The 13,659-nt window shown below is 47.4% G+C and overlaps 2 pseudogenes; both read right to left on the reverse strand.

Annotated features, from left to right (window-relative positions):
* Window positions 1–3,095: 3,095 nt before the first annotated feature.
* On the reverse strand, window positions 3,096–3,297 carry LOC139266357 (U2 spliceosomal RNA; annotated as a pseudogene).
* Window positions 3,298–3,429: 132 nt separating this feature from the next.
* Window positions 3,430–3,668, reverse strand: LOC139266379 (U2 spliceosomal RNA; annotated as a pseudogene).
* Between the last annotated feature and the right edge of the window lie 9,991 nt (window positions 3,669–13,659).

Below are 13,659 nucleotides of genomic sequence, written 5' to 3' on the forward strand. Positions count from 1 at the left end.
GGGTGACATTGAAGGCAAGCCAATTAATAGAGTGGGGGTGGGAGTTCTTAAAGTTGATGACACGCCAATGTCCTATGCTGTAAAACATGCCTGTATGGACAGGTTAGGACAGGAAGTGGCTCAACCATGTGCCCTGTATGGTTAAATACAATCCCATTATCTCCTGGCGCGGCTCAGGTGAGAAGAAAAGGGAATTAAGGTGAAGTGCCAGAGCGTTGTGTTATATAAGTAAACTTGTATTTACTCTGTACAACCACCAGATGGCTCATCCCCTGGAGTCTCAAGGGATCCCATAATTGCTTGGGAGCACAGGTATTTAAGGAGGCTTCACAGGTTGGAGAGGCACTCTGGAGACCTGCAATAAAAGACTAAGGTCACTCTTTACTTTGAGCTCACAGTGTTCAGTCTGACTCTTTCTCCATACACAACTGCCGACGAGATACAGATAGCGAACCCAAAGATGCAGAGAACAGTGGGTATCTTAGAGAAATTCTCGAAAGGAGATGATTGGGAAACTTTTGTGGAATGACTCGACCAATACTTCGTGGCCAATGAGCTAGATGGGGAAGAGAGCACTGCCAAACGACGGGTGATCCTCCTCACCGTCTGTGGGGCACCAATGTATGGCCTCATGAAGAATCTGCTCACTCCAGCGAAACCCACAGAGAAATCGTACGACAATTTGTGCACACTGGTCCGAGAGCATTTGAACCAGAAGGAAAGCATTCTGATGACGAGTTACTGGTTCTACACCAAAAAAAGGTCTGAAGGCCAGAAATTGGCGAGTTATGTCGCTGAGCTAAGACACCTTGCAGCACATTGCGAATTTGAAGGACATTTGGAACACATGCTCAGAGACTTTTTCATACTTGGCAATGGCCACGAAACCATACTTCGCAAACTTTTGACTGTAGAGACCCCAAGCTTGAGTAAGGCCATAGCGATAGCCCAGGCGTTCATTGCCACCAGTGACAATACGAAGCAGATCTCTTAGCACACAAGTGCTGCTATAAGTACTGTGACCAAAGTGATGTTGTAATGTACAGGGCAGGTCTCATATACCTGCAGCTACACATCCGCAGATGTCTCAGAGTCCACCATGAAGGGTGATGAATGCAAGGCCTTAAAACCTTGTTGGTGCTGCGGGGTGATCATTTCCATTCATGCCGATTCAAAGAGTACGTTTGCAAGGGCTGTGTAACAATGGGACACCTCCAACGATTGTGCAGGCGAGCTGCAAAGCCTGTTAAACCTGCAAACCACCATGTTGCAGAGGAGGACAGGAGGATCACAACGAGTCAGAGCCTCAGATCGTGGAGGCAGAGGTACATGGGGTGCACACATTCACCACGAATTGTCCCCCGATAATGCTGAATGTTGAACTAAATGGACTCCCGATGTCAATTGAGCTGGACACGGGCGCAAGCTAGTCCATCATGGGCAAAAAGAAAGGTTGTGGTGCAACAAGGCCTCAAGGCCAGTCTTAACTCTAGTTTGCATAAAACTAAGAACTTACATGAAAGAACTGATACCTGTAATCGGCAGGACTACCATAAAGGTCTCCTACGATGGAGCGGTGCACAAGCTACCACTCTGGGTGGTACCGGTTGATGGTCCCACGCTGCTCGGCAGGAGCTGGCTGGGAAAGATACGCTGGAACTGGGACAACATCTGAGTGCTATCGCCCACTGATGACACTTCGTGTGCCCAGGTCTTAAACAAATTTCCTTCGCTGTTCGAACCAGGCATCAGGAAATTCCAAGGAGCAAAAGTGCAGGTCCACCTAATTCCGGGGGCGCGACCCATCCATCACAAGGCGAGAGCAGTACTGTACATGATGAGAGAAAGGGTAGAGATCGAGCTAGACCGGCTGCAAAGAGAGGGCATCATTTCCCCGATCGAGTTCAACGAATGGGCCAGTCCTATCGTCCTCAAGGTAGACGGCACCATCAGAATCTGGGGCGATTACAAAGTAACTATCAATCGTTTCTCCCTGCAGGACCAATACACACTACCAAAGGCTGACGACCGCTTTGCAACACTGGCGGGAGGAAAGACGTTCACGAAGCTAGATCTGACTTCAGCCTACATGACGCAGGAATTGGAGGAATCATCGAAGGTCCTAATCTGCATCAACACGCACAAAGGTCTTTTTGTTTATAACAGATGCCCGTTTTGAATTCAATCAGCGGTAACGATATTCCAGAGAAACAAGGAAAGCTTACTGAAGTCGGTCCCGCACAACGTGCTCTTCCAGGACGACATCTTGGTCACAGGTCGGAACACAGTTGAGCATCTGCAGAACCTGGAGGAGGTTCTTAGTCGACTCAACCGTGTGGGGCTCAGGTTAAAATGCTCAAAGTGGGTTTTCCTGGTGCCTGAAGTGGTGTTCCTGGGAAGGAGGATTGCGGCGGATGGCATCAGGCCCACTAACGCGAAGACGGAGGCAATCGAGAACGCACCGAGACCACAGAATGTGACGGAGCTGCGGTCGTTTCTGGGACTCCTGAACTACTTTGGTAACTTCTTACTGGGTCTCAGCACAGTGTTAGAACCACTGCATGTCTTACTACGAAAAGGGGATGAATGAGTTTGGGGCAAAAGCCAAGAAAATGTCTTTGTAAAAGCGAGAAAATTGTTATGTGTTGTATGATCCATGTAAGTGTTTGATACTAGCATGTGATGCGTCAGCATATGGCGCCGGGTGTGTATTGCAACAAGATAATGATTTCGCGAAACTGCAACCAGTTGCTTATGCATTCAGGAGTCTGTCTAAGGCTGAGAGAGCCTACAGCATGATTGAGAAAGAAGCGTTAGCGTGTGTTTATGGGGTAAAGAAAATGCATCAATACTTGTTTGGGCTAAAATTCGAATTGGAAACTGACCACAAGCCACTTATATCCCTATTTTCCGAGAGTAAAGAGATAAATACCAACGCATTGGCCCGCATCCAGAGATGGGCCCTCACATTTTTTTAAATTTTTTTTTAAATCGTAGCCAATCTTTCCAATTCTTTGTCAGATCACGAACGGCAGAGGTCACCTTGCACACATCAAGGATCACCCTGCGCTAATGCTCTTAGCCAAAAGGCCTAGAGCCCAAGCACCATTCCTGGAAGTACTGCAATACCAGGTTCGTACCATGGAGGTGGATGGGTCAATCCACCCCACACACCTCCTATTTCCAAAAAGCATAGGAGAACCACCTTCCTGATCCAGGGAGAACCACGTTGGGGTCATGGTTACTCCCCTGTCAGGTCAGTTACGCATGATCTTAGCCAAAAGGCTGAGAAGCGATCTCACATTTTTTTTTTTTTTTTTGAAATTCATAGCCAATCGTTCCAATTCTTTGTCAAATCACAAACGCCAGAGGTCACCTTGCACACATCAAGGATCACTCTGCGTCAATGCTCTTAGCCAAAAGGCCTAGAGCCACTGCACCGTTCCTGGAAGTACTGCAATACCAGGTTCGTGCCATGGAGGTGGATGGGTCAGGTCCCCCACACACCTCCGTGGAGGTGGATGGGTCAAGCCACCCCACCCACCTCCTATTTCCAAAAAAGCAAGCATATACCTTCCTGATCCAGGGAGAACCACCTTGGGGTTATGGTGGTTACTCCCCTGTCAGGTCAGTTACGCATGATCTTAGCCAAAAGGCCGAGAAGCGATCTCACATTTTTTTTTTTTAATTCGTAGCCAATCGTTCCAATTCTTTGTCAAATCACAAACGCCAGAGGTCACCTTGCACATGCCAAGGATCACTCTGCGCCAATGCTCTTAGCCAAAAGGCCTAGAGCCACTGCACCATTCCTGGAAGTACTGCAATACCAGGTTCGTGCCATGGAGGTGGATGGGTCAGGTCCCCCACACACCTCCGTGGAGGTGGATGGGTCAACCCTCCCCACCCACCTCCTGTCACATTGTTCACATACAACTACACCATCCGCCACAGGCCAGGCACAGAAAGCTGCGCCGATGCTCTCAATAGGCTGCCATTGCCCACCAAGTGGGTTGGAATGGCGCAGCCCGCAGATCTAGCCATGGTTATGGAAGCATTTGAGAGTGAGCAATCACCCGTCACTGCCCGGCAGATCAAAACCTGGACAAGCCAGGACCCCTTATTATCTCCAGTCAAAAGCTGTGTGCTTCACGGGAGCTGGTCCAGTGTCCCAGTGGAAATGCAGGAAGAGATAAAGCCGTACCAGCGGCGCAAAGATGAAATGTCTATACAGGCAGACTGCCTTCTGTGGGGCAATTGAGTAGTGGTCCCCAAGAAGGGCAGAGACACCTTCATCAATGACCTCCACAGTACCCACTCAAACATCGTAATGATGAAAGCGATAGCCAGATCCCATGTGTGGTGGCCTGGCATCGATGCGGACTTAGAATCCTGCGTTCACAGATGTAATACATGGTCGCAGTTAAGCAATGTACCCAGGGAGGTGCCGCTAAGTTTATGGTCTTGGTCCTCCAAACCATGGTCTAGGGTACACGTCGACTATGCAGACCCGTTCTTGGGTGAAATGTTCCTCGTGGTTGTAGACGCATATTCCAAGTGGATTGAATGTGAGATAATGTCGGCTAGCACGTCCGCTGCCACTACTGAAAGCCTGCGGGCCATGTTTGCCACACACGGCCTACCCGTTGTCCTGGTGAGCGACAACGTTTAGACCAGTGTCCAATAGTCAGGCAGAGAGAGCAATGCAAACCATCAAGCAAGGCTTGAAGAGGGTAACTGAAGGCTCACTGCAGCCTCGCCTATCCCGAGTCCTGCTTAGTTACCGCACGAGACCCCACTCACTCACTGGGATCCCACCTGCTGAACTGCTCATGAAAAGAGTACTTAAGACAAGGCTCTTGTTAGTTCACCCTGATCTACATGAACAGGTAAAGAGCAGGCGGCTTCAACAAAGTGCATACCATGATAGCGTAAATGTGTCATGCGCGATTGAATTCAATGATCCTGTATTTATATTGAATTATGGACAAGGTCCCAAATGGCTTCCCGGCACTATCATGGCCAAAGAGAGGAGCAGGGTGTTTCGAGTCAAACTTTCAAATGGACTCATTCACCAGAAACACTTGGACCAAATCAAACTCAGATTTATGGACTATCCTGAGCAACCCACCTTGGACCCTACCTTTTTAGATCCCGCAACATACACACCAGTGGCAACCGGCACCACAGTTGACCATGAAGCAGAACCCATCATCCACAGCAGCCCAGCAGGGCCCAACACACCAGGCAGCCCAGCAAGGCCAGCTGCACAGCAGCCCAGCGAGGGCCCAATAAATGATTCAACAATACCAACTTTCACACCGAGACGATCAACCAGGGCAAGAAGGACCCCAGATCGACTCACATTGTAAATAGTTACACTATTGACTTACACTATTGGGGGAGTGTTGTTATATATGTAAACTTGTATTTACTCTGTACAGCCACCAGAGGGCTCATCCCCTGGAGTCCCAAGGGGTCTCATAATCCCTGGGGGGCACAGGTATTTAAGGAGGCTTCACAGGTTGGAGAGGCACTCTGGAGACCTGCAATAAAAGACTAAGGTCACACTTTACTTTGAGCTCACAGGGTTCTGTCTGGCTCTTTCTCCAACAGGTTGCTGGCACCCTTTGAGAAGATTTGGATAGGGGAGGGGGTTTGTACTGCACTCATAAATCTGCATTTGGGAAGAATTATGTTCTCACTTCTCTACCCTCCAGGTACACAACTAATCAACTCATTTGGCAAAAGAAATATTTTACAAAGCTCATCAGTAAGAAATGAAAGGATTAGTTCTCCACTGGCCTGCTGTATGAAGGCCCTGCCTGTTATGGTACAAAGCCATACAGATCCAGAAGATTAAAAGATCGATTCCCAGTTGATGATGGTCTCAGCTGGGGTGCTGGTTGGCTTGTGCAGATTTACCTCAGTACCACCAGGTTGGGAAAGGTGGGGTGGGGTGGGTTGGTGGGGGCAAGAAAAAAAATCAGCCATTGTTTCTAATCATGCTACTATCCAATGATCCTCCCTTATATCTGTTGATGTTTTCAAATCCCTCTATGCCTTGCCCATCCCTATCTCTGTAATCTCTCCGAGATCTCTGTACTCCTCCAATTCTGGCCTCTTGAACATCCCCGATTTTAATAACTCCACCATAGGCTGCTGTGCCTTCAGCTGCCAAGGCCCTAGGCTCTGGTATTTCCTTCCTAAACCTCTCTGCCTCTCTACTTCTCTTTGCTCTTTTAAGACATTTCTTAAAACCTGCCTCTTTGGTCATCTGCCTTATGTGGCTCGTTGTCAGATTTTGTTTTATAACGCTCCTGTGAAGCGTTAATAGCACTATATAAATACATATTGTTGTTGTTAATGTCATGTAGGACAGGATCAGACATGGTTGCGACTTAATCTGTTGCCACTTAATGCCCAGGCCGATGCATGAAAAATGGCCGTTAACCTGTGAAACCAAACTTCAAAACATACGAGATTTAGAATTCATCCGTGTAACTGTCTTGCATCTGAGTCAGAAAGTTAGGGAGGGTGGGGGGCTAGTTCAAGTTCCTTGACTTGAGCACATAATCTGGACTATCACTTCAGTGTAGTACTGAAGGAGTGCTACACTGTTGGAGGTACTGTCCTTCAGATGAGATATTAAATCGAGGCCCCATCTGCCCTCTCAGGTGAACACAAACGGTCCCCCTGCACTATTTTGAAGAAGAGCAGGTGAGTTCTCCCCAGTGTCCAGGTCAATATTTATCACTTAACCAATACAATTAAAAAACAAATTATCTGGTCATTATCACATTGCTGTTTGCGGGAGCTTGCTGTGCCCAAATTGGCCATCGCATTTTCTACATTACAACAGTAACAACATTTGTAAAGTACTTCATTGGCTGTAACACCCTTTGGGATGTTCTGAGGTTGAGAATGGCGCTGTATGAATACAAGTTCTTTCTTTTTTCCTTTTATTTATATAAATGTGTGACGATGCAGGAGTTCTCTCTGCGGAGGCTGTTGCAAACCACGGCGCCCCAGCTTGGAGCTTGAGTCCTAACCCTGCACAAGCCCACAAATGTCATAGCGGTTTCCATGGAGATGTCACCAATGGTGCTCCACAATCTGCCACTTTCTGCTCATTTACCCTGCTCATTCCATCCTTCTGTTCATTTCTAACCGCACACCATTTCTTCTTTGCACAAGGTTCTGTGATTCGGTCATTGAGAAAAGTACTGGGAGGAAATATAAAAATTGGAGTGGACCCAGTCAGATTCGGGCAACCTCCATTGCATAGGCATCAGTTCTATTTCACCCTTCCCCTGTCCCAACACACACACATAATGTCACTTCTAGTCTATTTTAACTTATTCCTGTCCTATTGAATGTTCTAGTTTGGTTTGGTAATGTTATCCTAAATTAACAATTACTGGCCTACTGTTAATGTAAACACTCTTGTTTTAATAGTGAACACATACCTGAACTCAAGTATTGACTCAGAACATGAAGATTGTGATTAACTAGAAGTTGGTGGCGATCTTAAGACTTTGAGAAATGGGAATGAGCAGCTCGTTATTGCTGATCAACGGGCGGACAGAGTAATATTTTGGGGATAATGGGACGAATGCAAAAGGTTCAAATAAGGATAAGAAGGGCTCAAAGAATTAGGTTGAGTATGTGTCCTAAGTCTCGGGTCTACCGTAGATACTTTCTCTGGCTCAGTGGCTCTTGTAAGTAGATCTCAGGTCACTTACAGTACAGAGTTGATTCACACTGTCCATTATCTCCTTAAACACTAGCATAAGGCAGGATGTAACAGTAGAGCACTCTCATGATGTACATCAGATATCTGTCTCTTCCACTTGCTCTCATGTGCCTCTCCAATCTGTTCGAAGATGGACTGAGAAAACATTTGGTGAGACAAGGTATGACTACGAATCACAAATCTGCTTTATTCCACAGCAAGTGAACATAGAGAGCAACATTATGATTAGACTCAATTCATTCAATTAGTACAACTTTGTGCAATAATATAAAATAATGAACACTGATATGAGCAAATGACAGTTAACAAATTCCAATAATAATTAATAAATGTTTATATCAGTCATCTAGGTGAAAGAAATTTAAATTGAGATGGGCCGACTTTGAATGTAAGTGTGACACTGCAATTTTCAAGCACTTCCAGCGTGGTGTTGGAGTGTGACATGAGAAGTGAGGCAGATAACATGAAATACACATAACTGTACATTTTCATGATCTCATCATTTCTGGATCTCTCAAGGTATCGCATGTAGAGAGTCAGAGAACAGGAAAATTATGCCAAGTAGTATTACCAGGGATAAAAACAGAAAATGCTGGAAATCTCAGCGGGTCAGGCAGCATCTGTGGAGAGAAAAACAGAGTTAATGTTTTAGGTCGATCACCCTTCGTCAGAACTAGCGAAAGTTCAAAAAGAACAGATTCTTAAGGAGCACTGCAAGAGGGAGGGGAAGAAAGAACAAAAGGGAAGGTCTGTGATAGGGTGGAAGGCAGGAAAGATTAGAGAGACAAAAGGGATGATGGACCGACTTGAAATGGTAATGGCAGAAGTTAGAAAAAGGTTAGTTTAGATAGGGTGTGAATGGCGGAATAATGATCAGCTGCCATTGGAGACAGAGAGAAAATAAAATGACATAAGATCGGCGGGGAAGGGTTAGGGTTTGAAATTGTTGAACTCGATGTTGAGTCCAGATCGGATTACCAGGGACACTTGCTTGTCAGCAGTGGGGTAGCACTGGGATCTGGAAGGGACTGGGGTTTGGCAGTAGTTGACGAGGCATTTCATGTTCGAGCAGTATTTTGAGGGGTGAGCAGGATCTCGGGGCTCTGGGAGAGGGGTCCCTGGCTTCTGGGAACACCAAAGCGGGGGATTCTATGGCAGGGCCTAGGATCTGGTATCACTGAGAGAGGGTTCCTGGACCTGGTGGCATGGTAAAGGGAGTTCTTAGCATTTAAGAGCATTGGGGGTGGTTCTAGGATCAGAAAGCACTGGGAATGCAATCTAAGAAGTTGTGAGCACTAAGAAGTCCTGGGAGTTGGATTTGGGGAAGTGTGGGAAGTGAAGTCCTGTAGTCCAGCAGGAGTGATGAGTGGGATTGGAGCTTTGGGGAGAAGAGTCTAGCATATTGGGAGGCCGTTGGATTCTAGCAATATTGGGGAAAACAGGATGCTGTGGAGGAGAGAGGCCTCAGAGGGTGCGACCTAAAATTTAGGCAAGAGACTAATTAAGGAGAGCCAACACAGATTTGTTAAAGGCAAATCATGTTTGACTAGCTTGATTGAGTTTTTTGATGAGGTAACAGAGAGTGGATCAGGGCAGTGCAGTTGATGTTGTATATGTGGACTTTCAAAAGATGTTTAAGAAACATAACATAAGAAATAAGAGCAAATGTAAGCCAATCGGCCCTTCAAGCCTGCTCTGCCATTCAGTAAGATCATGGCTGATCTTTACCTCAACTCCACTTTCCTGCCCTATTCCCATATCCCTCGATTCCCATAATATCCAAAAATTTACATGATCACTCTACCTCCAGTAGGCCCACATCACCCCACAGGATGTGAAGATGAATTACCACTGCAGGTTCACTCTCGGTTAATGGTATCTGGAAGGTCAAAGTGCAGCTTCTTTCTCTCTCACATATACACATTTACTCTCTATAAACAGTATAATACTGGGAAATTATTTCTGTTTAGAATACAAAATAGCTACTTCAATTTGAAGAGGAGTGGGGGGGAGGGGTTCCCCTGCCAAGGGTCAAGCTTCCTCATGTCAGCCAAATGAAACAAGTTAATTTTCGAAATAAAAACAGTAAATGCTGGAAACATTCAGCCGGCCAGGCAGCATTATTACTTGGCTCGGCCCTGTCCCACTCTCCGTTCCCTAACGGTCGTCGAGGTTCACTCTCATCTTGTGCCCGAGATTTATTGTAGTCACTTCCTCGTTTTTTTTTCCCAAATGACCCGTTAGATTTTTTTGATAAAGTACCACGTATTAGGCTTGTTAACAATATTGAAGCCCATGGGATACAAGGGGCAATAGCAGCACGGATAGAGTATTGGCTAAGGGAAAGAGTACAGAGAGTTGTGGTGAATGCCTGTTGTTCAGACTGGAGGGAGGTATACAGTGGTGTGCCCTAAGGTTCAGTACTAGGACCACTGCTGTTTTTGATATACATTACTGACTTGGGGCCCGAAATTGATCACCTTACCGCCGACTGCCGCCCACTGCCGCCGACCTTCCTCATGAAGATCTGCCCAGTGCTACTTTCAATGTGGGCTGGAACAGGCGGGAGGGCAGAGCCGCCGGGAACCACCCGCTGATGGCAGCAGACGGCTGAGTGTTGTAAGTGGACTCCCGCCCGCCGAGCTCCCAGATTCATGCGGGCGGGAGTCGGCACCAGAACAGGGGTGTACCGCTGTGAGGAGGCTGGTCTGTTCCCGACGGTAGGTCTGAAGATCCTGAAAAAAAGGTTATTAAACCTTTTTTAAAAAAAATTCCCACAGCGACTTACCTCAATGGTGTCCCCTGAAGGTCTTCCGATGGAATTTTTTTTTTTCTGATGATTTTAGTTTTCAGGCCTTCGACCCTCCGTGGGCCCGACTCCATCCTCGGCGGCACTTGGGCGGCAAGCACCTTCACCGCCGAAAATGAGAGCTCCCGCCAGCTGCCGCCTCAGATTGGTGGCATACATCGCAGATTTGCTGTCCGCCGGCTGTTGAAGGTGACAGAATAGGTTAATAAATTGGTTCATAAAGCATATGAGATCCTGGGCTTTATAATTAGAGGCACAGAGTACAAAAGCCAGGAAGTTGTGCTAAACAGATATAAAACACTAGTTTGGCCCCAGCTGGAGTATTATGTCCAATTCTGGCACCACACTTCAAGAAGGACGTGAAGGAGTTGATGAAAATCCCGCCCAAAGAACCGGCAGAGACCTCGACGGCCATCGGCCGTCCTTTGGGCGGCACTTGGGCGGGCGGGGGCCTTCATCAAATTCGGGCTCTTCATCAAATTCAAGCCCACGGACTTTTCTACCAAATTTCAAAATTTGCAGATGGCACAAAACTTGACAGGGTAGTAAACAGTGAGGAAGACAGCAATAGACTTCAAAAGGGCATAGACAGGCTGGTGGAATGGGCACATAGCAAATGAAATTCATCGCAGAAAAGTGTGAGGTGATACATTTTAGTAGGAAGAATGAGGAGAGGCAATAGATACTAAATGGTACAATTTTAAAGGGTGCAAGAACAGAGAGACCATGGTGCTTGTGCACAAATCTTTGAAGGTGACAGAACAGGTTAACAAATCGGTTCATAAAGCATATGAGATCCTGGGCTTTATAATTAGAGGCACAGAGTACAAAAGCCAGGAAGTTGTGCTAAACCAATATAAAACACTAGTTTGGCCCCAGCTAGAGTATTATGTCCTCCACATTCTGGCACCACACTTCAGGAAAGATGTGAAGGCTTTGGAGAGGATACAGAGGAGATTTACTAGAATGATTCCAGATTTATACATATGTTCACAGATGGAGAAACTGACTTTGCACTCCATGGAGCAGAGAGGAAATTTGATAAACGTGTTTAAATTCCTGAAGGATTTAGATAGAGTAAATAAAGCGAAACTGTCTCCAAAAAAACAGAGGCAACATGAGAAATAATATGTTTATGCTACATGTGGTTAGGATATGCAATGCATTTCCTGAGGGTGGTGGATACAGATTCAATAGCAGCTTCCAAAGGGAATTGGATAAATACCTGAAGGAGAAAGAATTTCAGGGATATGAGGAAAGAGCAGGGGAGTGGGACTAACTGGAATGCTCTTTGAAACAGACTCGATGGGCCGAATGGGCTCCTTCTGTGCTGTACTATTCTATGATTCTGTAACTCCACTTCCTTCCTAGACTCCACCCCCTCACCTGCCACTTGCTCAGCTGAAATACACGTGAAACCATGGCATCATGTTCGACACAGACTGACTTTCAAACCCCCACCGCTCCCCCCGCCGTGCACCCAATCCTTTCCATTAATAAGACTGCGGGGCTGGATTTTCGGCTTTTGAGATTTCAGGGTGGTAATGACGGTGGGGCGGTCCTGATACCGTCTGAAAAAAGTTTGCGCCCTCACAAGAAAAATTTGGCAAAAAGTGAGGTTCCATGACCGGCGGTGCAAAATCAGGCATTACACAGGGAGTTTTTGCACCCCAGCAGAAAATTGCGGCGTTAAAACAAAACTACATTCGCGCATGCGCAGACGCGTTCCGATCTTCCCGGGCGTGGGCAAAAGTTTAGGGCTCGGCGATTTCCTTTGCTTCACTTCTCTCACAGCGGGAAACATGGCCCAGCAGGAGGGAAGACAGCGTGCACGCCGCTTCTCTCCGGCGGTTGCTGAGGCATTAGAGAGGAGGTGGCCTGCACTGTGTTTAGTCGGTGGAAGGAGGCCCGTGTCTGGTATCTTCTGGAGGATATGGAGGGAGATAGCGCTGGAGGCGTCAGCGGCAGACACGGTGACTAGAACTGCCACCGCAAGACATTTAATGACCTCACGAGGGTCATCAGGGTGAGTACCCTTTACATTTATGGACCCTGCCATGGTTGCAAGATCACTGTCTCACACAATGTTAAGTCTTTGATGGAGCTGCCCTTTTCTGAGTGTTCCAGGCTATGGTGTGGGTTGTTGAAGCCACCTGAAAGCTGGAGGCACAATTTACCAGCCATGCCCTCTGCATTCATGCCGCACAGACGCTCTTGCCCCCTAATCATTGTTACACCTCCTCGCAGTCCCCTTCCACTGTTAATATGCGATGGCCAAATGTCACCCTGAGCGGCAATGATACCTGGCTCTCACCTCCTCCCAGTTTTTGCACCTGCTCCGTCCGCAGCCACACCGATTGTACTGAACACATTTGCACTTCCAGACAGTGGTGCTGTTGAACAATGGAAGGCACATGTGGCACAAGAGGAACTGCATACTTACTCAACACTTCTTCTTGCCTTTATTGCAGGAAAAGTTAGCACATAATCAGAGGGTGCAGCATCGGACCGGAGGCAGACAGCCTGAACTGCAGGACCTGACCGAAGTGGAGCAGTGAATCTCGGCCCTCATGGGCACCCAAGTTCGCACGGTGGCCGCCAGCGAGGCCAAGCCCCCTAGGGTAGTGACGATATGTGAATGGCTTTTGTGATTGATGTGACTTCCTTGCCCCTAATATCAAGTGGCTTAGCCTCTACATATACATGTCCAATGCCACCTTCCTCTTATCTTCCTGCCCCCTCCCCTGCTGCTAACCACACATCTGTTGCTTTGTGCTTAGATTACCAGCCAGAAGCCAGAGCTGTTGACATCTGGGCACAGGGGAGATGACAAGGGATGGGATGAGTGTGCTCCCTGAGCGTGAGACCCCATCAGTCCCACCGTGTGGGGACACATCATCGGGTGGAGGGGAGGGGCGAGGGAGGAGGCTGATCAAGAGGTTTGATGACTCGGACGCTCCTGGTCCCAGTGGCCTACAGCAATGCCCAGCGGGAGGGGAAGCTCAGAGGACAGCTCCTCGGAGGGTGAGTCAGCACAGTAGTCCTGCTCAGAGACAGGCAGATGTGGACCTGGACTTGGTGGCTGTGTCCAGGGAGA

The sequence above is a fragment of the Pristiophorus japonicus genome, chromosome 6 (genome assembly GCF_044704955.1).
Source record: "Pristiophorus japonicus isolate sPriJap1 chromosome 6, sPriJap1.hap1, whole genome shotgun sequence".
Lineage (NCBI taxonomy): Eukaryota > Metazoa > Chordata > Chondrichthyes > Pristiophoridae > Pristiophorus > Pristiophorus japonicus.